Source organism: Phyllobates terribilis, unplaced genomic scaffold (genome assembly GCF_046119375.1).
Source record: "Phyllobates terribilis strain yellow unplaced genomic scaffold, ASM4611937v1 Scaffold_2__4_contigs__length_985480577, whole genome shotgun sequence".
In the NCBI taxonomy this organism is placed as follows: Eukaryota; Metazoa; Chordata; class Amphibia; order Anura; family Dendrobatidae; genus Phyllobates; species Phyllobates terribilis.
The window spans coordinates 58,418,037-58,442,607 of NW_027362762.1; the positions used below are offsets into that span (position 1 = coordinate 58,418,037).

The 24,571-nt window shown below is 46.4% G+C and overlaps 1 protein-coding gene across 19 annotated transcripts in view; it reads right to left on the reverse strand.

Annotated features, from left to right (window-relative positions):
- SYTL2 (synaptotagmin like 2) overlaps positions 1–22,994 on the reverse strand; it is a 106,780-nt gene extending 83,786 nt beyond the window's left edge. For 4 of the 19 annotated variants that reach the window (XM_073661807.1, XM_073661798.1, XM_073661802.1 and 1 more), the window contains exon 1: positions 22,736–22,992. The gene's annotated coding sequence lies outside the window, so the exon portion shown is untranslated. Of the gene's footprint in view, positions 1–14,649; positions 14,710–22,735 lie in introns of all 19 variants that reach the window. The other 15 variants (XM_073661832.1, XM_073661884.1, XM_073661878.1 and 12 more) reach the window with 11 other exon arrangements.
- Positions 22,995–24,571: the final 1,577 nt, after the last annotated feature.

Sequence of the window (24,571 nt, forward strand, 5' to 3'; positions counted from 1 at the left end):
ACTGGGGTCCTGGGTTCAAATCCCACCAAGGACAACATCTGCAAGGAGTTTGTATGTTCTCCCTGTGTTTGCGTGGGTTTCCTCCGGGTTCTCCGGTTTCCTCCCACACTCCAAAGACATACTGATAGGGAATGTAGATTGTGAGCCCCAATGGGGATAGTGCCCTTAATGTCTGTAAATTGAATTGTAAAGCGCTGCGGAATATGTTGGCGCTATATAAATAAAAAAATAATTATAATTATTGTTTTATATACATATAAAGTGTATATCATCTGTTATGTGCTGCATATATAGTTCAGTAATTGTAGTGTTGCCATAATGGGGATCAAGTCTAAGCACAGTTGGTCTCATCTTTGCATTTTACATTAGGGCCTGATCCTAATATACACATTATACATACAGGCTATCACCGACAGTCTCACAGGAATGAGTATAACGATGACGTGCATGTGCTTCACCTCTCCATTGTGACAAAGAATGTTACAGCCGCGTTCTCAGCTGTTGGAACCAGTGGGGTAACCAATGCGCCACCCATGGCACGCCAAAGTCAGCTGCCGGCTATAGAAGAGGACACACGTTGTGGGAGTAGAGAGTAGAAGGAAAGCTGAATTTTTTGTTTTGGAATAGAGCATCAAGAAGGACATTAACCCTGGACGGGGGCCATTAACCCAGGACGGGGGGGCCATTATTACATGGAGGGTAAACATGTATGTTTTATAGGATGTAAAATAATACAAAGTTCCATGCTTCTGACCAACACAGAGGTGGTGACCCAGGTCCAAATTTTGCACCAGTGCCCATGGGAATTGTAGCGCCGGCGTCCCTGCCCTCTGCTAGGCAGAGACGCTGTTCCCCTCACCCCTCTGCTCTGAGCCCGGCGTCCTCCTCCCGCTCTGCTGGCAGCGCGCGCTCCTTCCCGGCCACTGTGCTTAGGGCTCGCGCGCGCTCCCTCCCTCTTAAAGGGGCCGCGCGCGCCGTCCTAAGGAGTCCCCGGCCAATGGCCGGAGGACTTCACCATATTTAAGGCACCTCCTCCAAAATGGAGGTGCCCGAGCAATGTTGTTGCACTGTTCACTACTCTGCTTCAGCCCTCAGGTCCCGTTGCCAGTTACCTGCCAGATTCCTGCCAGTTTGCTGTCTGATTCCTGCCTGATATTCTGCTTACCTGCCTGCTAGCCTGAGGTCCGACGGTCTGCCTACCGACTCCTGTCAGTCTGTCTAAGGACCAGCTTGCCCGCTCACCTGGGAGCGCTCCTCTGCTACCTGCCTGCTAGCCTGAGGTCCGACGGTCTGCCCTCCAACTCCTGTCAGTCTGTCTATGGACCAGCTTGCCCGCTCACCTGGGAGCGCACATCTGCTACCCGCCTGCTAGCCTACCTGGAGGCTCCGCCGTCACGTGCTGTGACCACCTGCCATTCCAGAGACTCCTGCCCGCTCACCTGGGAGCGCACACCTGCTACCTGCCTGCTAGCCTACCTGGAGGCTCCGCCGTCACGTGCTGTGACCACCTGCCATTCCAGAGACTCCTGCCCGCTCACCTGGGAGCGCACACCTGTTACCTGCCTGCTAGCCTACCTGGGGGCTCCGCCGTCACGTGCTGTGACCACCTGCCATTCCAGAGACTCCTGCCCGCTCACCTGGGAGCACACATCTACCATCTGCCTGCTAGCCTACCTGGAGGCTCTGCCATCACAGGTCGTACCTACCCTTTACCCAGAGACTGCCCCGGTCACTTGCTGTGACCTCCTGCCCGTTCATCCAGAGACTGCCCCGGTCACTTGCCGTGACCTCCTGCCCGTTCATCCAGAGACTGCCCCGGTCACTTGCCGTGACCTCCAGCCCGTTCACTCAGAGACTGTCCTGGTCACCTGCTGTGACTGCCTGCCCGTCTTCCCTGGTCGCCACCCGCTCCCTTACAAGGACCGCCCCCTTGTATAGTAGCTCAGAGGTTCCGCCTCCCAGACCCGTTACAGTTTGCTCGGGCCATGGAACCCGGTGGCACCCAAGCTCCCTCACTCTCGGACCTGTGTCATGAACTGTCCCGTCAGAGGTCCCAACAGGAGTCCATCCTGGGTCACCTGCGGAATGTCAATACTCGCCTGGACACTTTGACTGCTCCACCAGCAACCACCGCCAGAGCCATGACTCGCAATCCGGCAGCTCCGCTGCCCACCAATACTATGGTATCCTACCCCGGACCCCGGCTTTCTGCACCTCCTCGCTTCGGAGGCGACTCCGCTCAGGCTCGGGGCTTTATAAATCAGTGCACCCTGCACTTTGAACTCCTGTCCCACCAGTTTAACTCCGACCGGGCCAAAATTGCCTTCATCATGTCCCATCTCACCGGGGAGGCCCTGGCCTGGCTAAATCCTCTATGGGAGAGAGGAGACCCCCTGGTGTCCGACTTGCCTGCCTTTCTCACGGCTTTCCGGAAAGTCTTCGACGAACCTGGAAGGAGGACCTCATCCGCATCATCTCTGCTACGCCTCCGTCAGGGAAGTCTCACCGTGGGCCAATATGCCATACGGTTCCGTACCCTTGCCTCGGAGCTGGCCTGGGATAACGACGCTCTGGTATCTGTCTTCTGGGAGGGTCTGTCCGGCCGTATTAAAGATGAACTTGCCGGTCGAGACATTCCTACCACTCTCGATGACCTAATAACTCTTGCCACCTGGATTGACCTACGGTTCCAGGAGCATGCCAAAGAAGTCACCCGTGAGAGGAGGTTTCCACGTCTAGCTCCTACTTTTCAGAAATCCGTCACTCCCTCCTGAGCCTATGCAGGTCGACCAGACCAAGATGGTCAAAACCCGTCAGGACTTACGCCATGCCGAGGGGAGCTGCTTCTACTGTGGCAGTAAGGAGCACCGGATCCGTACCTGCCCGGAGAGGTCGGGAAACGCCTGTGTCTAGGTTCGCTCAGAGAGGTCGACCTAGACAAGAATAAATCCTCTCCATCTCTGCTGCTGTCAGTCTCAATTATCTGCGGGGAGAATCGTTATTTCGAACTAGCCCAACTTGACTCTGGAGCGGCCGGGAATCTTATTTCACAGGCCCTGGTAGAAAAATACCGCATTCCCACCAAACCTCTGGCTATACCATTATCTGTCGCTGCTGTGGATGGGGGCCTCTTACCACGTCCCATCCAACTCATCACCGAATCCGTAACTCTGCAGGTGGGAATGCTGCATTCTAAGAGCATCTCTTTTCATGTTCTGCCTGGACTCTCTCACGCCCTCTTACTAGGTCTACCTTGGCTCCAGAGACATGCACCCGTACTTGACTGGCAGACCGGAGAAGTCCTTCGCTGAGGACAGGACTGTCATAAGACTTGTTTGGTTCCTGTTCATCCCGCCCGTCCTTCTCCCACCCCAACTAATCTACCTGGACTTCCGATTCCCTATTGGTCATTTGCTGTTGTCTTTAATAAAAAGGAGGCAGAGACATTACCCCCTCATAGACCATACGACTGTCCTATCGACCTGTTACCCGGTACTACGCCTCCCCGTGGGCGTATTTACCCATTGTCCGCTGCTGAGACCCGGTCGATGTCCGAATATATTGAGGAGAATTTGGCCAGGGGATTCATCCGGAAATCTACCTCCCCGGCGGGAGCAGGCTTCTTTTTCGTAAAAAAGAAGGACGGCTCTCTCCGTCCCTGTATAGACTATAGAGGCCTTAACCAGATCACGGTGAAGAATAAGTACCCCCTTCCGCTCATTCCAGAATTATTTGATCGTCTGAGGGGGGCTAGAATCTTCACCAAACTGGACCTCCGTGGGGCGTACAACCTGGTCCGTATCCGTCAAGGGGATGAATGGAAGACTGCATTCAACACCCGGGACGGCCACTATGAATATCTGGTAATGCCCTTTGGTCTCTGTAACGCTCCTGCCGTCTTTCAAGAGTTGGTCAATGACATCTTCCGGGACCTTCTCTACTCCTGCGTAGTGGTGTACCTGGACAACATCTTGGTCTTCTCTCCGGATCTCCAGACTCACCGGAGAGACGTTTGTCAGGTCCTGCTCAGGCAGAATCACCTCTTCGCTAAATATGAGAAGTGCCTCTTTGAGCAGACCTCGCTTCCGTTTTTTGGGCTACATTATTTCTCAGACCGGCCTTCGAATGGATCCAGAGAAACTGTCTGCCATCGAGAAATGGCCCCGACCGGAGGGGTTGAAGGCCATTCAGCGGTTCCTGGGCTTCGCCAACTACTACCGCCTCTTCATTCCGCACTTCTCTTCCCGGACTGCCCCAATTTCCACGCTCACCCGTAAGGGCACTAATCCCAGAGAGTGGCCGCCCGAAGCAGAGGAGGCCTTTCTTTCCTTAAAACAGGCCTTCTCTTCCGCCCCGGTGCTGCATCGCCCAGATGGCAACAAGCAGTTCTTCCTGGAGGTTGACGCCTCCTCCTCTGGAGCCGGAGCGGTACTTACCCAAAAATCATCTTCCGGGAGAATGGTAACTTGTGGCTTCTTCTCCAAACTCTTCTCCTCTTCTGAGCGCAACTATTCCATAGGAGATCGAGAGTTATTGGCCATCAAGCTGGCATTGGAGGAGTGGCGTTACCTGCTCGAAGGGGCTCTTCACCTGGTAATAATTTACACTGACCACAAGAACTTGGCTTACCTCCAGCATGCCCAGAGACTTAACCCGCGCCAAGCTCGGTGGTCCTTGTTTTTTGCTCGTTTTGATTTTATTCTTAATTTTCGCCCGGCTGACAAAAACATCAAGGCGGACGCCTTGTCCCGATCCTTTCTGGTGTCTGATCTCGAGGAGGAACCGAAACACATCATCGATCCCGCCAGAGTAATGCAGGTGGCTCCCGTGAGTCTAAATAGTCTCCCTCCCGGTAAGACGTTCGTATCAGTACCTGATCGGGAGAAGATCCTACACTGGGGTCACTCGTCTAAATTAGCTGGCCACGCCGGTCAGAAAAAGACCCTCCAGCTTATTACCCGGCACTACTGGTGGCCTACCCTGCACAAGGAAGTAATAGACTTTGTTTCTGCCTGTGTGTCCTGCGCCCGCAACAAGGTTCCGAGACATCTGCCAGCCGGTCGCCTCCTTCCGCTCCCAGTACCTGCTGCCCCCTGGCAGCATATAGCAATGGACTTTATAACTGGTCTCCCCGTCTCTGCCGGTTGTACGGTCATTTGGGTGGTCGCTGACCGCTTTTCCAAGATGGCTCATTTCGTTCCCCTGCCAGGCCTCCCGTCTGCACCCGAGCTGGCTAAAGACTTTATCCGCCACATCTTCCGTCTTCATGGCCTGCCCCTCCACATCGTGTCGGATCGTGGGGTACAGTTCACCTCACGCTTCTGGAGAGCCACTTGTAAACTGCTAGACGTCACCCTGGACTTCTCCTCCGCTTACCACCCACAGTCTAATGGTCAAGTGGAGCGGATCAATCAGAACCTGACCAGTTACCTCCGGCACTTCGTTAATGCCCACCATTCAGACTGGGTGGATCTCCTGCCATGGGCCGAATTTTCTTACAACAATCACGAGAGCGAATCTTCCTCCAAATCCCCGTTTTTTGTTGTCTTCTGTCAGCATCCTCGGATCCCATTTCCCGTCTCCACCTCGGTGGACAATCCGGCTGCGGAATCTCTTGTTAACAAATTTTCCTCCATATGGGAGAGTACCCGATCCGCACTCCTTCTGTCATCCGAGCGTATGAAAAGACATGCTGACAAAAAACGTCTGGATCCTCCTCAATTCCGTCCAGGGGATAAGGTCTGGCTCTCGTCCAAGTATGTCCGGCTCAAGATTCCTTCCTATAAGTTAGGGCCTCGGTTCATCGGTCCTCTGGAGGTCATCAGTCAGATCTACCCGGTGGCCTATAAATTGAAACTCCCGGCCAACTTGCGGATCCCTAACTCCTTCCATGTATCTCTCCTCAAACCTGTGGTACTTAACTCTTTTTCCAAGTCTACAGGTACGCCTCCTGCTCCGGTTTCCGCTGAAAACGAATTTGAGGTAGAGAATATTATGGCCACCAAAAGGGTAAGAGGGAAGACCTTTTTTCCAGTAGATTGGAAGGGGTTTGGTCCTGAAGAGAGAACGTGGGAGCCCCGGGAGAACATCCATGCCCCTCTCATCCTAGCTAAATTTCTCTCTGGCCTAAAAAAGGGGGGGGCCTAAAGGGGGGGGGGTACTGTAGCGCCGGCGTCCCTGCCCTCTGCTAGGCAGGGGCGCTGTTCCCCTCACCCCTCTGCTCTGAGCCCGGCGTCCTCCTTCCCGGCCACTGTGCTTAGGGCTCGCGCGCGCTCCCTCCCTCTTAAAGGGGCCGCGCGCGCCGTCCTAAGGAGTCCCCGGCCAATGGCCGGAGGACTTCACCATATTTAAGGCACCTCCTCCAAAATGGAGGTGCCCGAGCAATGTTGTTGCACTGTTCACTACTCTGCTTCAGCCCTCAGGTCCCGTTGCCAGTTACCTGCCAGATTCCTGCCAGTTTGCTGTCTGATTCCTGCCTGATATTCTGCTTACCTGCCTGCTAGCCTGAGGTCCGACGGTCTGCCTACCGACTCCTGTCAGTCTGTCTAAGGACCAGCTTGCCCGCTCACCTGGGAGCGCTCCTCTGCTACCTGCCTGCTAGCCTGAGGTCCGACGGTCTGCCCTCCAACTCCTGTCAGTCTGTCTATGGACCAGCTTGCCCGCTCACCTGGGAGCGCACATCTGCTACCCGCCTGCTAGCCTACCTGGAGGCTCCGCCGTCACGTGCTGTGACCACCTGCCATTCCAGAGACTCCTACCCGCTCACCTGGGAGCGCACACATGTTACCTGCCTGCTAGCCTACCTGGAGGCTCCGCCGTCACATGCTGTGACCACCTGCCATTCCAGAGACTCCTGCCCGCTCACCTGGGAGCACACATCTACCATCTGCCTGCTAGCCTACCTGGAGGCTCTGCCATCACAGGTCGTACCTACCCTTTACCCAGAGACTGCCCCGGTCACTTGCCGTGACCTCCTGCCCGTTCATCCAGAGACTGCCCCGGTCACTTGCCGTGACCTCCTGCCCGTTCACTCAGACTGTCCCGGTCACCTGCTGTGACTGCCTGCCCGTCTTCCCTGGTCGCCACCCGCTCCCTTACAAGGACAGCCCCCTTGTATAGTAGCTCAGAGGTTCCGCCTCCCAGACCCGTTACAGGAATCTACTTACGACACTGTTTGGACTCCTATCGATCACTTGTTCTGTGTAGGTGATTACTTAAAAGGATTATTCCCAACATTAAAAGTTGTGTTACTATTATCAGGCAATGAAAGTGAGTCACACATGATTAAATAGGGAGTTAACCCTTCTGTAAATATTTCGCCCAGACGTGTCCACTGAACTAACAGGAGCTTTAGCACTGGAGAAGAACACTGCTGTATCGCTCCTCATTATAGATAAGGGCATGCCAGGAAAATGGGACCATTCCATAGATTTGCAGCAATGCAATAATAAGTGAATTCCGGTGCAACCGGGGCCCCTGATATTACTAACTAGTTACACCGCTGTACCGGAGCTAGTGATGCCACCTAATTCTCCGCTAAATGCAGCTCTTCAGAGGGTCAGCTGGAAACTAGGAAAGTCTCCACTGCCAGCTACCGAGAGTGGGAACCAAAGCCTTTATGTGTGAGGGTGGAGTGGGGTTATCACTGACCCCTAAACTACCAGGGTAAGAAGCGGCTTCCAAGTTGTTTTCCAAAGCTCATGAGGTTTTCACAAGCCATACCCAATAGCAAGCTCCTTCCTCTTATCTTTAGATTGTAAGCTCTTGGGGGCAGGGTCGCCTCTACTTTTGTTTACATTATTGATCAATATCTAAAACGATTAATATTTAACCATTGGTTACAGGAGTGATCTATCCCCTTAAGACGACAATTTTGGCATTCGTGAAAAAAAAAAATAAAAAAATTCTTGGATTTTTCTGCTTGCCATTCTGGAATTACTAACTCATTTATGAATCAATACTGCAATATGTGGTCTTTTTTTATGGGATGTATTGTTTCTACATGTTCATTTTGGTGGTCAGAATTTAGCATATAAAATTATTAATTTTATTGTGGGGGGAGACTAGTAAACAAAATTACTTTTTTTCATTTATTGAACAGCATGGTTAACAGAGTATACCTGTAATAGTACAGTTATTGCATTATGTTCTGATTGTTCATGTTACATTTTTATATAAGATATATATTTTATTGAAATTCATTCACTAATACTTACATTTTCTTGTGTTTCTCCCCCCCCCCCCCCCCCCCAAAAAAAATTATCGAGTTGAATGTGTAAGGCTGTGTGCCCACTATGCGTTTAAGCGTTTCCGCAATGGCAATTCTGCTGCAGAAACGCTTAAACGCATGGTAGAAGGCCTGCCATGTTCCCCAATGATAATCCGCATGTGCTGTGTACATGCTGCGGAAATTTCTGCTGCGGATCATCACTGCGGAAAAATCCTCAGCACTACCAATTATTTTGCGGAAGCGCAGCGTTTTCGCCGCCATCGACTTGCATTGGAACGCATGTGTAGCACCCTGAGGATTCGGCTGCTACAGGGGTATTGCACCTCAACCCAGAGGTGTGATATTCCACTCCCGGGTAAGGATGGAGTGTGGACCTGAGCTCGGTAGGCTGCATGCACTACACACATCCCATTTCCGAGGAGCAGACCGACGGTACTCCCACTTAGAAATGTGCAGGTACGACCGAGTCTGTTCCTGGCTGGAGTGGGAGGGGGGTGGTACATCCCAAGTAGTGTAGGGGCAGATAGGGGGAGCAGCCTGGGTAAAGATAGGAGCTCATTGGGTGCTGGTCACCTGAGCTCACACAGAGGGTGTATATAAGGTGGGCATCATCAAAGAACAGGGTCAGTCAGTCAGCCTTTGCAGAGAAGTAAGAAGCAGAGGAGCAGAGCAGCCCCAGAGAGAGAGAGAGAGGAGAAAGCAAGAGAGACCCAGAGGGGGAAACAGAAGAGAGGACTCTGAGACCCCAAATCCAATCCACGGGTGAAGAGTTGGCATCAGGGTACCGGAACCCAAGCTGGTGGGGGCAAAAACACACCCCAGCCAGAGACCGGAGGCCGTGGGCAGCGTCTGCCACGGCCACCCACCACATCCACCCCGAAGGCATACCACGTGGAGGGTCAGGGAACCCAGGGCCAAGGGTCTCCCAACAGAAGGCCCGAGGGAGCTGGACCTGGGTGGATCACTAGTGGGGACGGCCAGAGAAAGGACAGAAGGAGAGCTCAGGGTCACGCTCCGGACTCGCTTGGGGGTTGGCTGGATCCAGGACCTGGTGGATGCAGCACGGCTCGGGAGGTCACTTGAAGCTGGAGTGACCGGAACATCAGCAGTGAGTAAACACCCTAAACTGCACAACCCGACTCTGTCTTCATTTAACACCTATGCTGCACCACCACAACCCCCATCCTCTGCACCTGACCCCCTGAGGCTATACCCCACCCGTTGGGGGTTATACCATCAAAAGCTGCACCAACACCATCAGCCTCAGCGGACCCTGCTGCAGCGGCGGCCCTAGTGACCGCAATACAACGGGTGGCGTAGTCGACATTAAGAACTTCATAACATCTGTAGGACTGCCACATACAACTGAGTTTGACACCCTGGGCACGGACCGGGTCACAGCCACTCGGAAGACTACAACCCCCATCTGATCCGGCTCCGGATATTCCCCCTAAAAGAATATGGCCCAGGGGGTGCGTCACATGTAATCCGCATCCCTGCATCTGTAGATGCGGAATCCATGCGTTTCAATGTGCGGATGGTACCCGGGTGTAGATGAGAGGAGAGTCTCCTCCAGACCGGGGTACCATAGTACCTGTAAAAAAAATAAAAAATAAATATTATACTTACCTTCTGATGGCCCCTGGTGTCCTTGTCTTCGCTTGCCAGCAGCTCGCAGTAGACTAAAAGGACCTGCCGTGACGTCATTTAGTCGCTTCACATCCGCTTGTCCCTGACTGGAAAAACGCATGTACAATCCGCATGTGTTTTATCTGCCAGGGAGATGCAGAAACGCTCAGGAAAAATCCGGAGCATTTCTGCATCGTGGGCACATAGCCTCAATCTCTGTGTGTACAGTGAACCTATTATTGGCTGCAGACTTTAATCAGAGGTTTTTTTGGGGCTTCTGCTAAATTTCTGCAAATCACTGACACTACAGAATGCTGCATCACGACAGTCACGTGTCATAGTATGCGACTGGCATACCGCTATGTTTATAGCATCAAAATATCAATGAAGACATTAAAATAAAAAGTAGCCATTATCATTGTTTTAAGCACTTGTGCATCAGGATACAATATACTGCCAGTAACCTTTCTACTGTCACCCTCCCATGTACAAATGTAAGGCTGCGTGCCCACGTAGCGTTTTTCAAGCGTTTATGCTGCGGAATTTCCGCAGCGTAAACGCTTGTTAAACGCTAGGTAATCCGCACCCCATGGTCCCCAAGGGGATTCCGCATGTTCTATGCACATGCTGCGGATTTTTCCGCAGCGTTTATGCTGCGTACAAAAATCCGCAGCATGTCATTTAATTTTGCGGAAGCGCAGCGGAACTCCCGCCATTGACACGCATAGAAACCGCGACTGTACATTTTTACAAGCGGCTTCTATGCGTCTCTATGTGCGGATGGTACCCAGTTCTGGAGGAGAGGAGACTCTCATCCAGACCTGGGTACCATTGTACCTGTAAAAAAAAGAATAAAATAACAAATAAAGTTTATACTCACCTGTCCGGCGTCTTCTCTCTGAATGCCAGCAGCGCTGAAGGACCTTCGGTGACGTCACAGTCATGTGACCGCAGGCCCTCCACCGCTCTGTCTCGCGATATGCCGGCAGCCGGGAACCAGCCAGGAAGCAGCGCTGCAGCCACGCCGGGGCCTCGGGGGTGAGTATAGCTTTGTTTTAATTTTTACGGTTCACACTGTATAAATCCATGCTGTTTGCATGGATTTATACGGTGTGACCTAGTTGTCAAGCACTTTCCAAGTGATGCTATCGCCTGGAAAGCGCTTGTCAATCTGCATGCGGAAACGCATGTGAACCCGCATGTGGATCCGCATGTATTCTGCAGGAAAAACGCATGCACAATCTGCATGCGTTTTTTTCTGCCAGAGAGATGCAGAAATTTTCTGCTTCATTTCTTTATCGTGGGCACATAGCCTAAAAGAGTACAGCTACTACAATACTGCCCCCTATGTACAAGAATATAACTACTATAATACTGCCCCCTATGTACAAGAATATAACTACTATAATACTGCCCCCTATGTACAAGAATATAACTACTATAATACTGCCCCCTATGTACAAGAATATAACTACTATAATACTGCCCCCTATGTACAAGAATATAACTACTATAATACTGCTCCCTATGTACAAGAATATAACTACTATAATACTGCTCCCTATGTACAAGAATATAACTACTATAATACTGCTCCCTATGTACAAGAATATAACTACTATAATACTGCCCCTATGTACAAGAATATAACTATAATACTGCTCCCTATGTACAAGAATATAACTACTATAATACTGCTCCCTATGTACAAGAATATAACTACTATAATACTGCTCCCTATGTACAGGAATATAACTACTATAATACTGCCCCTATGTACAAGAATATAACTACTATAATACTGCTCCCTATGTACAAGAATATAACTACTATAATACTGCCCCCTATGTACAAGAATATAACTACTATAATACTGCTCCCTATGTACAAGAATATAACTACTATAATACTGCTCCCTATGTACAAGAATATAACTACTATAATACTGCTCCCTATGTACAAGAATATAACTACTATAATACTGCTCCCTATGTACAAGAATATAACTACTATAATACTGCTCCCTATGTACAAGAATATAACTACTATAATACTGCTCCCTATGTACAGGAATATAACTACTATAATACTGCTCCCTATGTACAAGAATATAACTACTATAATACTGCTCCCTATGTACAAGAATATAACTACTATAATACTGCCCCTATGTACAAGAATATAACTACTATAATACTGCCCCCTATGTACAAGAATATAACTACTATAATACTGCTCCCTATGTACAAGAATATAACTACTATAATACTGCTCCCTATGTACAAGAATATAACTACTATAATACTGCTCCCTATGTACAAGAATATAACTACTATAATACTGCTCCCTATGTACAAGAATATAACTACTATAATACTGCTCCCTATGTACAAGAATATAACTACTATAATACTGCTCCCTATGTACAGGAATATAACTACTATAATACTGCCCCTATGTACAAGAATATAACTACTATAATACTGCTCCCTATGTACAAGAATATAACTACTATAATACTGCTCCCTATGTACAGGAATATAACTACTATATTACTGCTCCCTATGTACAGGAATATAACTACTATAATACTGCTCCCTATGTACAGGAATATAACTACTATAATACTGCCCCCTATGTACAGGAATATAACTACTATAATACTGCTCCTACGTACAAGAATATAGCTACTATAATACTGCTCCTATGTACAAGAATATGCAGCACATTTGAGAATTTTAATTTTTCTCACAGTAAATAATTGGAGATGTATATATAATAACTGAGGGAGTTTTGTTGTTCTCTATAAATGCCGTTCATGTTAGCAGTACTAGTCTTGACATACTCATAACAGAGCACTGCTGTAATTCTACAATTGTTTTCACTTTTCTAAAATACTTCAGCACTTTCTAACAAGGCAGGGTGTTGTTCTTACAAGTTTTTGCGTGCTGCGCTTACCTGGCAGATTCATACCAGCTCGTAATTTGCTGGTGAGTTATACTGAGTCACTGAATTTTCAGCCCTGAACTGGAAAACATGGTGACACACTGCTGATTAGGATTTTAGAAGTTAACCCTAAAAAAAAAAAAAAAAAAAAAAAAAGCAGCTGCAGCTACCAGCAAAACAAGAATGTACCTACACAGTCCACATAACTCCCCATAGCATGCATGGCACTTGGATGTGCCCTGATATTGACACCTGCAAACGTCTATAATACTGCCCCCTATGTACAAGAATATAACTACTATAATACTGCCCCCTATGTACAAGAATATAACTACTATAATACTGCCCCTATGTACAAGAATATAACTACTATAATACTGCCCCCTATGTACAAGAATATAACTACTATAATACTGCCCCCTATGTACAAGAATATAACTACTATAATACTGCCCCCTATGTACAAGAATATAACTACTATAATACTGCCCCTATGTACAAGAATATAACTACTATAATTCTGCTCCTATGTACAAGAATATAACTACTATAATTCTGCTCCTATGTACAAGAATATAACTACTATAATTCTGCTCCTATGTACAAGAATATAACTACTATAATACTGCCCCCTATGTACAAGAATATAACTACTATAATACTGCCTCTATGTACAAGAATATAACTACTATAATTCTGCTCCTATGTACAAGAATATAACTACTATAATTCTGCTCCTATGTACAAGAATATAACTACTATAATACTGCCCCCTATGTACAAGAATATAACTACTATAATACTGCCCCCTATGTACAAGAATATAACTACTATAATACTGCCTCTATGTACAAGAATATAACTACTATAATACTGCCTCTATGTACAGGAATATAACTACTATAATTCTGCCCCTATGTACAAGAATATAACTACTATAATACTGCCCCCTATGTACAAGAATATAACTACTATAATACTGCTCCTATGTACAAGAATATAACTACTATTATACTGCTTTCATGTATAAGAATATAACGGCTCTAATACTACAATAAAACTACTATAATACTATGAAACTTTCTGGTTTTCATTTGTATGATTGGTTGTCCACGAACCTTTCACCAATTATCTGATGTCCACAAGCCCTAGAGGAATCTCACTCTGACCTATATTCAGCTCGACCCACCCAAGATAGTCTTGGACCCAGGAACATGACAAACTCAACTATTTATTGGATAATCTGGTCCTTTCTTATATCTCATCCCTCTGGACATAAGATTCTTCCATGTCCAACAGGTTCTACTCGTCTTTCAGCGCACGTCTTACGAACTATCAAAGCAGCAAGTGCGAGATTCTTGACGTGACAGGTAATAAGTCTTCCGGTTCTCTCATAACTTTTAGTATGTGACACACTGATGTTGGTTTTGCACTAATAAAATTTCCGCCCTGAACTTTGGAACCATTGCTTGGTCTTCACAATCTACAGCTGACTGTGAACTGGAATTTTTATAGGCCTCCTAGCACGTGCAGGACGGCCACACGACCATCATGGGATTACTGTATTTTAGGGTGTATGACAGTGATTCCATTTCATTACTACCAACAATCATTATCTCAGATTCATCAAGGGTCATGTTTTGTACGACGACCCAACGCAGGAAACACTGGACTAAGATGCTCCAAATTCATTAACTAACGTGATCATCGATGGGCTTGATGCATTGGTCAGCCGAAGTAGAAAACCTCAAGAAATGTGGCAGGTGACTGGCATACAGTTCTGTCATAATTTATGCCACTTTTCTGGCATACATTAGGAATTTGTTGGGCCTGCTCCGCCTCACCCTCTTCTTCTAAGTTCTGCTCACTTTTCCAAAAGCTGTCCAGGACTGACGTGACGATACCTAAAGTCATAAAATTTGGGTTCAGCCAAAAGTTGCATAAAAGTTTTGTAACATTTCAAACAATTTTTACACCAGAAAACTGCTGTTAACTGCTTGATAAATTGGGGCCATTGTTTTTCAAATAGTCTTTTTTTTTTTTTTTTTTTAACTATTCAAAATGTTCAGACAAATTTTTGTATTTTCTCAAATATATTAGTCTACATAATTCTGTAATTTACAATTATTGGGCCTTTAGTTCAATAAATTGTTTTCGTTAAGGTGCAAACCGAAACCAGTTCACTAGTCAACCTGCATTTTTTGATAGTCGACACACAGCCATGGAAGTCCCGTGCATCCATCGATCCATTAGAAGAGTCGAAGATCAATTTTTTACAATTAAATTATGGCCTGAATCCATGTGTTGCCTCTACAATATTAAACTGAGCCAAATTTCCCCAATTTTTTTTTTTTTTTAGACATTCTCTAATTGTAAAGTGGCTTCAGACTATAAAAAAAAAAAAAACAATAATTATGGTACAAATCTATGCTAGTAATAGAAGATTGAAAATGTCCAATTTACAGTGTCTTCAGTGGCGTAAATCATGAAAATCTTAGCAATTTTTGGGCCAATGGTTTTTTTTTTTTAGCTTTATTTTAAAGACATTCATCCATAAAAATTAGAAAAAAAAGTCAATAAAGGAGAATTACAAAAAAAAAAAAAATTGTGGCAAAATGATCGCATACATGGCATGTCAGTGACAACTTTTCACATCTCTTTTTCTTATAAAGTATTGTCAGGTGCACCAAATATGTCCGAAAGCGCACCATATGGCAAATATTTTAGTATACGGACCCCAGTCTCAAGGGGGCAGTGATCAATCTAAATCTGGCCTTATACATGCACCAGTGTTCGGCAGAGCGTTCATGTGTTGTCTTCTACAGGGAGAAACATCTCCAAAAGGAAACAAAAAAATGGATTGAGCAAAGAAATTCCAAGTCCCCGATCCTTCTCTTTGACAATTTAAAATTTGGGGAAGAATTCTGAGGCCCCTCATATACATCAGATGGACGGCTGGTCCCTTTCCAAAACTGATAGGGGTGTAATGGCCTCCATATACAGTAGTCAGTTGAACCTAACCTATCCTTACAGTTATACACCCCTGTATACACCCAAATTACCCAAAGGGGTAAATAAACCCTAATTGAGGGATCCATTAAAACATGACTTATGTCTTTTAAAAGAGTGTCAAATAAATTAAAAAACACCAGTGTAGCGGTGTTATTTCTCTACCAATTATAATCTTTAGGACCTATATAGTTCATTGATTAATCTGATTAATTTTCAAGCCAATACTATATCCACCATGACTGCAGTTCATGGACTGGAAACAGATCAAACAGAATCTTTATTTACTAGGATGTACACTGGCTTCACTAGTGCTGACTAAAATCATCACATAGTAACCCAAACAAGTTTCGCCTCACAGGCTTCCTCAGGGGGTTGGGGCTATAATGATAGCCTCAACCCCTGAGGAAGCCTGTGAAGTGAAACTTAGTCAGCACTAGTGTTGGTGTGTTTTTAAAATGTACCACTTTCTTAAAGAAAGAAATAAAAAAGTCATGTTTTAATGCATCCCTCAATTAGGGTTTATTTACCCCTCTAGGTAATCTGAATCCTTAAAGTTATGGCAGTAACATAACCAACTGCACTGCTCGGCCATCAGTCACTCCCATAGACAATGAATAGAGCGGCACCGTACATGCACCATTGCCCGGTCCATCCAGCAGCTCCTGGCCAAGGGAGAACAAGAGACATAGGTGGTTCCCAAACCAATCTAACAATTTTCGATTTTAATTTCCAGGAGGTTTCTTGGGATATTTGGGGCACTGGCAGAGGAGGGAGATAATAATGCAACTGAATGTGGTGCCAAGAGGCAAAGAGACCAGGGCTTTCACAATTGGTGCCACACGCAAGAAACACCACTGGCTTTATCCATCTCTGGGAAGGCGGCTTGAGACTTTGTAGACTTGTCTTGCTAATCTGCGTAGAAACATAGGGACAGTAAAACGTATTTGCACAACTAGGCAGTGGCTAGAAAAGCTCAGTGACAACCTCTATGTGAGCCGCATTGGCGGTGCCAGGATGGGAGGAGGCAGGGAACCCCTTACCCATTTCCTAGCTCTTTTCCAATTATCATAAAAAGGTCATTTAAATTCTTTACCTTTGTACACCATAGAGGGGAAAGAAGAGAAAAAAAAATCTAGATCTGACCAGAAAATCTAGAAATCCTGCTCAATGGATGATCAGAATGTATGAAATATGTATGGACTTCTCCATCTTCCAAGGGAAGATCGAAAAAGTCATATTACAACCACTACGACGTCCCATAGACACTTGAGAGGACCGTGCAATCAATGTGACAACCCCTTTTGAGGATACACCTTTTAATACACTTTGGCCCAGGTTCAACATTTGTGATTTATTTTAAGCCACTTTTGTCTTGTGGAATTGTCACTTTATTGCCCAAAAAGTCACAAGATCAGTAAAAATGTCAAACATAACCAACATTTGCGCAAAAATTTCTGCCACTTAAAAAGAACAAATAATGAGAAGTCAAACCAAATCCACATGAGAAAAAAAAGTGCAATTTACAATAAAAGTTGGTGAAAATTAAAAACAATCTAAAAACTAACCAAGAAAAAAAAAAAAAACAATAGAAGTCCAAAACCTGGACTTGATGGATTGTTACTCATTTCCAATCCAGACTCCAGGCGGATACATTGTACCTGCACTGATACAATGTCCCAAACCCTCAGGGCTGGAAAGAAATTTGTGATACTAAGGCTGCGTACCCACTATGCGTTTTTTCAAGCGTTTTTGCCGCGGAATTTCCGCAGTGAAAACGCTTAAAAAATGCTTGGTAATCCGTGCCCCATGGTCCTCCATGATAGTCCCCATGTGCTGTGCACATGCTGCCGAAATTTCCGCTGCGGATTATCATTGCGGAAAAATACGCAGCATGTCCATTAATTTTGCGGACAAGCAGCGTAATTGAAGCCATTGAATCGCTTAATATCCGCATGACTACATGTGCACATACGGATAATATGCGATTCAATGTGCGGATGGTACCCGGGTCTGGAGAATAGGAGACTCTCATCCAGACTCTGGTACCAGGGAACCTGCTAAAAAAAAGAATAACGATTATACTTACCTTCTGATGTCCCCCGGTCTCCATAGCGATACGTCCGGTCTGTTGTATGGGTCGCGGTGGTGTGAAGGGACCTGCCATGACGTCATTTAGTCATGTGACCGGTCACGCAACAGCTGATGTCGGCGGTTGTGTGACCTGTCACATGACTCAATGACGTCTCTGCAGGTCCTTTCCCACCACCGCGACCCATACAACAGACCAGACGGAACGGAGAAAACACCAGGGGACATCGGAAGGTAACCATAATCTTTATTTTTTACCAGTCTTATTCTTCTTCTTTTTTTTTTTTTAAAACTATTACTTGGTCACACTATATAAATCCTTGCCGGTTGCATGGATTTATATAGTGTGACCGAGTTGTCAAGCACTTTTCCAAGTGATGCTAAAATCGCTTGGAAAAGCGCTTGATAACCCGCATGCAGAAATGCATGCAAAAACGCTTGACAAACGCTTCTACCTGGCGGGAAAAACACATGTAAAATTCGGATGCATTTTTTGTGGCCAGGGAGAAGTGGAAAAAAAATATGCGGCATTTCTGCATCGTGGGCACATAGCCTCAAAGGTATTTCGTGAGGAGTTGTAGGTTGATATTTTTTTCCCCTCCCAGCCAATGAATGTATGGCGGTTACCATCAGAATCCCTGAAAAACTTATTTCAATGGGAACCCAAACAGAGCATTCACTTGAATGAAGCAGATGGACGGAGTCATTATGGACACTCTCTAACCACTGTCCAGGCAATATCCAGCTTTTTCAGAAGTAGTGAGTGGCCAGGGGCAAAACAATCCTGGTCATAGAGGATGCGACCACAGGGGGTCCGCCGATGCTGCACTGTATTCAGTCGAATGTGCATCCTAAACATGTATTGCTGCACAAAGAGCTGTTGTCTCCCTTCACCAAAACAGCAACACACACCGCTTGCCAATCAGGGACTGGCAGTTGATGTCGGCGTGCCCATCATGGGCGGGCATGATGTCACAGTCATGCATCGCCTGCCCCTCTTTTATGGAGCAGGAAGAGGACACTGCTTGCCCCAGGAGCGGAGACCAGCAAGAAAAATCCTTAAAGAGGTTGTCCACTACTTTTACATTGATGGCCTATCCCTATCCCGCCTATCAGCTGTTATCCGCTGTCCGGATGTACTCACTTGCAGAGCTGCTCAGTCTTCTGGTAGTGGCCGAGGGTTAGTACTGCACATCCACCTCCTATTCAAGTCAATAGGAGGCGGATGTGTAGTACCCTGCGGTGGCCACTACCAGAAGACTGAGCAGCTCGGCAAGCGAGTACATCCGGCCACTGACACGGATAACAGCTGATCTGTCAAGGTGCTGGATCCCAGACAGACAATCAGACATTGATTACTTATCCTAAGGGGCCCATACATCGGACCAACAAGCTGGTGAGGGCCCAGGTCCAAGTTTTACTTAGGGGCCCAAAGGACTCTAGTTACACCACTGATTGGCTGAATGTAAATTCCCACCTCTATACCAGCCATCATTTTTAAGGGGTAGTGGTCTATGATGAACAAGCCTCTTTATTGTTTACTTATGTACAGTAGCTGTTGCACACTGGTTCTAGTAATTTAGGGGACCCCAAACCACATAGGTAGTCATTAATAGTATAAATGGCACATGGTAGGTGAAGGGGACCCATTACAACTTGTGCCCATGAGCTTTACGTGACACCTTTGCCCCTACGGAGGTTTCTGGCTGTGACAACGTCAGAGGACCAAAGTTGTGGTAGGACAAGGAAGAAGCTCCACAAAACTCAACCACACTTTCATAACATGACACTAGTGAAGATGCAGGAAAATGCAGTTCAACCTGCTCTAGAAAAACAATTAGATTTTTGCAAAAACCTGTGTCAAGCCTTGACATAAAAAATAAACTATGAAAATATTGTTTTTGAGATAGCTGGCATTGTGAGCATTGTTCTACGGATTCCAGAACTGTCCTAGCCCGAGGCTCACGTAAACCTCTGAAGAATTCACTCCACCCTCTCCATAAACCCTGCGGGAAGCAGATGACCCGAAGAAGGGGCCAGCAACTTACGCAAGTCCCAGCAGTGGGGGGTCCAAGTCTTTACGTAGATCCCACAGCTGTTTATGTAAGCTTTCATCCTCTCACCCATTGATTCCTGGAAAAGTAATTACAACTAACTATCTTGTGGAGACCAGCATGGCACCCTGACTACTGCTCCTCCAAATAGTTAGAATGGAGCGGCCTCATATTTACTTGTCCCCAAACCTACCATGTCCAAGAAGGGGCGGGCAGCACTTTGCATGCCAGTGCCATGGTGTCTGGGCAGGACAGATACCCAGCATTGGCTGAAGCCATCCATGGTGTAAGGGCCGACCTGACTTGGGCTCTACGAGCTGCATGTATAGGACAAGTAGCTAAAGGATCAACTATACTGATGGGTATGGGGTTATTATTATTATAGTCTTCAGAATAAATTAAATAGAAGTGTTAGGGTTTTCTTCATCTCAATACAGGATCCAATCCATTTCTTGGCAATCAAGAGGAGATTTTACAGGTCAATCATCCCCAAAAGTTTTTCCCATTGAAAGTAAATCCACTGGTCTTTGAAGCATAGGACTTCTAGCCTAAAAAGTCTAGAAAGTTTTCATTTACAAAGTGGTATTAAGGGAGTGCTAAAAATGACCAATTATATGAAGTTTCTAAACTTCATACGTAAAAGCAGAAGATGCCCAAAGTAAGTTCATGGTGGCATCATAGTTCTGTACCATACCCAACAATACTATGGGCTACAAGGCAACACCCGAAACGCTAGTGCATATTTTATTTTGGGTCACTGCAACATCATAGGTGGATTAGAACAGCTAATTAGGAGGTTACAGACATAGCGCCAACTGAAATTAGTGGAGGTCTTAGTTTTAGGGGTAATCCATTCAGATTAGTCTGAAAGAAGTTTTTTTCCCCCCATCCAGAACATTTTGCAGATAAAATACATGTAGAATTTAGGGCACGTTGCAGCGCTGTCATAGGTTTTTCAAAGGGAAATCCACCCCCGAAAATTTCTAGTCACATTCGTAGCACACAGAGGCACAACTACAATAAATGTAGGGGTTGCAATCGCACCCGGGCACTGGAGCCTAAGGGGCCCAAAAAGTCTCTTTGGCCTATATGAAAAGACCAATACTATTAAAAACTTGCAACATTTGGGGGCCACCATTGGAGCTTCCAGTTACACCACTGGTAATGCATATGCTTTGAACTCGACCTTAGAGACTCCCATCACCTTCCTCCTACAGGTCCCACTATCTTATTTCCATTTTTCCAAATAGGGCTGTCTAAAGTGGACAATCCCTTTAAAAGATCTTTAAGAGGTTTACATAATAGGTTTCCTTTATTTTTTTTGGAAAGAGCACCAATCTTCTCCAAAGTGCAATGTCTAGTTTGGCAGGTTTGGTATTGCATTCAATGGAATGGGGCCGAGTTGCAATACCAGACACAGCCTATGGACTCCAGTGGCGCTGTTTTCGGAAAATACTTACTTGTATGGGTTTCTTATGCGATTAGAGGTCATACAGGTAAAGCTTATTGAATGGCACGCTCTTGCATTAGGGATCGACGAAAAAATGTATTGAAAGGGATAGAAAAATTGTAGTCAGATGACAGGATATTCAGCGACACGGTGCAGAGTAGTGAAGAGGAGCCATCTGGGGAGGGACAATTACTTGCTAAGGGTGTATTCACTCACATTACTAAGTGCAAACACAGCCCTGCAGATATTATATTATATTATATACGCCATCGTCAGCCAGGTATGGATACACCGAAAGGAGGAACGAAGTGGCAGAATACGAGGCGAGAAGACTCAAGAAAGTATCAGTCCACAATCTCACATCTGATCAACCAACAGGAAGAGACGACGCAGTCAGCGCCCGAGACCAGTGACACATAAATAACAGATGGAGCAGAAACAATGACGTGAACTCATCTGCAGTCCTATGTAAAAAAAACTTGATATCGTGCGACGTGAAAAAAGTAGCAGCAACAAACATTAGTATTGCACTTTTCTCACAATGGACTCAAAAGTGCAGGGGGCGAAGTGTGCAGGGTCTGAGCACTCCCGTAAATGATACGCAGCAATAAAACGTTTACGGAGCTAAAAAGGGCAAGATAAGGATGGTTATGGGGCTGGAATAAGTGTAATGGGTAACATTGGAAAAGCAGAAGAGATCCAAACCTGATCAACTTATCAAACAATGGGGGAGAATGTGGAGTCCTAGCAGCCCCCCAATAGTCAATCACTGGGGGTCTGGCAACAGAATATAAAAGCAGATACTCCAAGTGAAAAAGTCTGAGACTTACTAGAATTCTACAAATTCTGCCTCCTCCCCCATAGGAAGATATTGAGGCTGCAGTAACTTTGCAACTTTTTTCCTGCAATTTACAGGTGATCAGACATCAACCAACATTGTATCACACCATGTACCGCACCACTATTTCAGAACAGAAGTTTGGCTGAAAAAAAAAATAAAAAAATAAAATGAACAGGTTGCACACCAGTAGTTTTCACACTCATCTGTATTTGGAACCGGAAATTCAAACATTTGGATTAGTTTTGCAACAAATAGATACAATGTTACAAACTTCATTTCCAACCTTATATTGTTTTTTAGATCCCAAATATATCAAAGTCAGAAAACCTGCATCCCCCCCACATGACACAGCAATATCCAGAGAAAAACATGTAGTCCCAAGAGCTAACTAGGAAGAGACCTCAGTTGGAGCCATAACAATGCACATACAGTGCAGCTCCGATGTCTGACTCTCCCACAGTGGTCACAGTATGGCTCATACTCACTGCAGCTCCTGTACTCCTACTCCCAGCCTCCAGCTTGTGCTCCACTTGGAGTTAAGCCCCTTAAGATGTTGGTTAATTAGTTAATTGCCTATAATTGGGCTCTGATCCCTCCAGGAGTCTTGTAGTGCAGATAGTGCTTCTGTGGTGTCCTGAGAGCTGCTCAGCAGAGAATGGGAGGGGAAGCCTATAAAACTATGTACCAATAAGAAGCACTGGCTGCCCCAGGGCCAGCAATGACTAATATTAAGAGGATAATCCCTGCAGCTGCAGCAGCACCTCTCCACTTACCCACCCTGCTCCTGTCCCTGCCCCTTACCCCTGGGCGGCCACATACCTGGCCACTTATGCCGTACACCTTGTGGAAATCTGCAGCCAGGAATGCAGCACATACTCATGGCACGATGACGGGGTTGCTATACTGGTTAGACTTGCTGACACTATGGCATATTTTGTACAGAAAGCATGCAGGATGGCAATTGTAGAACTACAAACCCCAGCCTCCCTGGTTTTCAGTGATATTGGCGATAGATTGTCATCTTTCCTGGGTTCCTTCACTTTTAATTTGCTAAATCTCAAGCGCACGCTGCAGGCGGAGTCCATGCGGATGATGATTTACGGCGCAGTGTATAAATGAGCAGCATTTCTATTTGGGTTGCAGATTTTATTTTTTCAGGGCGCAGTCAGTCGGCCGTATAACACGGACGATGATCGCATCGCAGTGCACGGACTGGCAGGCGGCTCTCCTCACCCGAATATGACCGATAACACGGACGATGATCACATTGCAGTGCACGGACTGGCTGGTGGATCTCCTCACTTGAACATGACCGATAACACGGACGACTATCATATCTCAGTGCACGGACTGGCTGGTGGCTCTCCTCATACCGAGCACGACCGATAACGAGCGCATCGCAGTGCACGGACTGGCAGGCTGCTCTCCTCACCCAAACGTGACTGATAACACAGACGACAATCAATTCGCATCTCAATGATCGGACTGGCCGGTGGCTCTCCTGACCTGCGCATGACCGATAACATGGACGACGATCGCATCACAGTGCACGGACTGGCCGGCGGCTCTTCTCACCCGAGCATGACCGATAACACAGACGACAATCACATCACATCGCATCTCAATGATCGGACTGGTCGGCGGCTCTCTTGACCCGAGCATGACCGATAACACAGACGATGATTGCATCGCAATGATCGGACTGGTCGGCGGCTCTCCTGACCTGAGCGTGACAGATAACACAGACAAAGATCGCCTCGCAGTGCACAGACTGGCCGGTAGCTCTTGTGACCCGAACGTGACAGCTGCATAGAAATATACGCGACGCGATAGTCGTCCGTGTTTTCAGTCACTCTCTAGTCAGGAAAGCCGCCGGCCATCTGTGCACTGCAATGCGATTGTCGTTCGCTTTATCGGTCACACTCGGGTCAGGAGAGCCGCCGGCCAGTCCGAGCATTGCGGTGTAATACGGTTGTCTGACCGCGCCCTTAGGTTAGGTTCCCACAATGAGTTTTTGATGCTGCAGATTTTTGCAGGGTCTTAGGCTACGTTCGAGCTTCTGGTGAGTTTTTTTATGTTGCGTATTTTCCAAAAAATGCAAGTAACTTATTTTACTTAATGGGTGCAGAAATAGTGCAGAAAATCTGCAACATCAAAAACTCACCAAAAGCTCATTATGGGAATGTAGCCCATCAAAGTGGATGGGATTTATAGAAATCTGCTGCCCACTTTTTTATGCAGCGTAAACTGAGCTGCGCTGCGTGTTTAATATCTGCAACATGTCAATTTCTCTTGCGAGTACGCTGAGTTTTGTGTGCGGA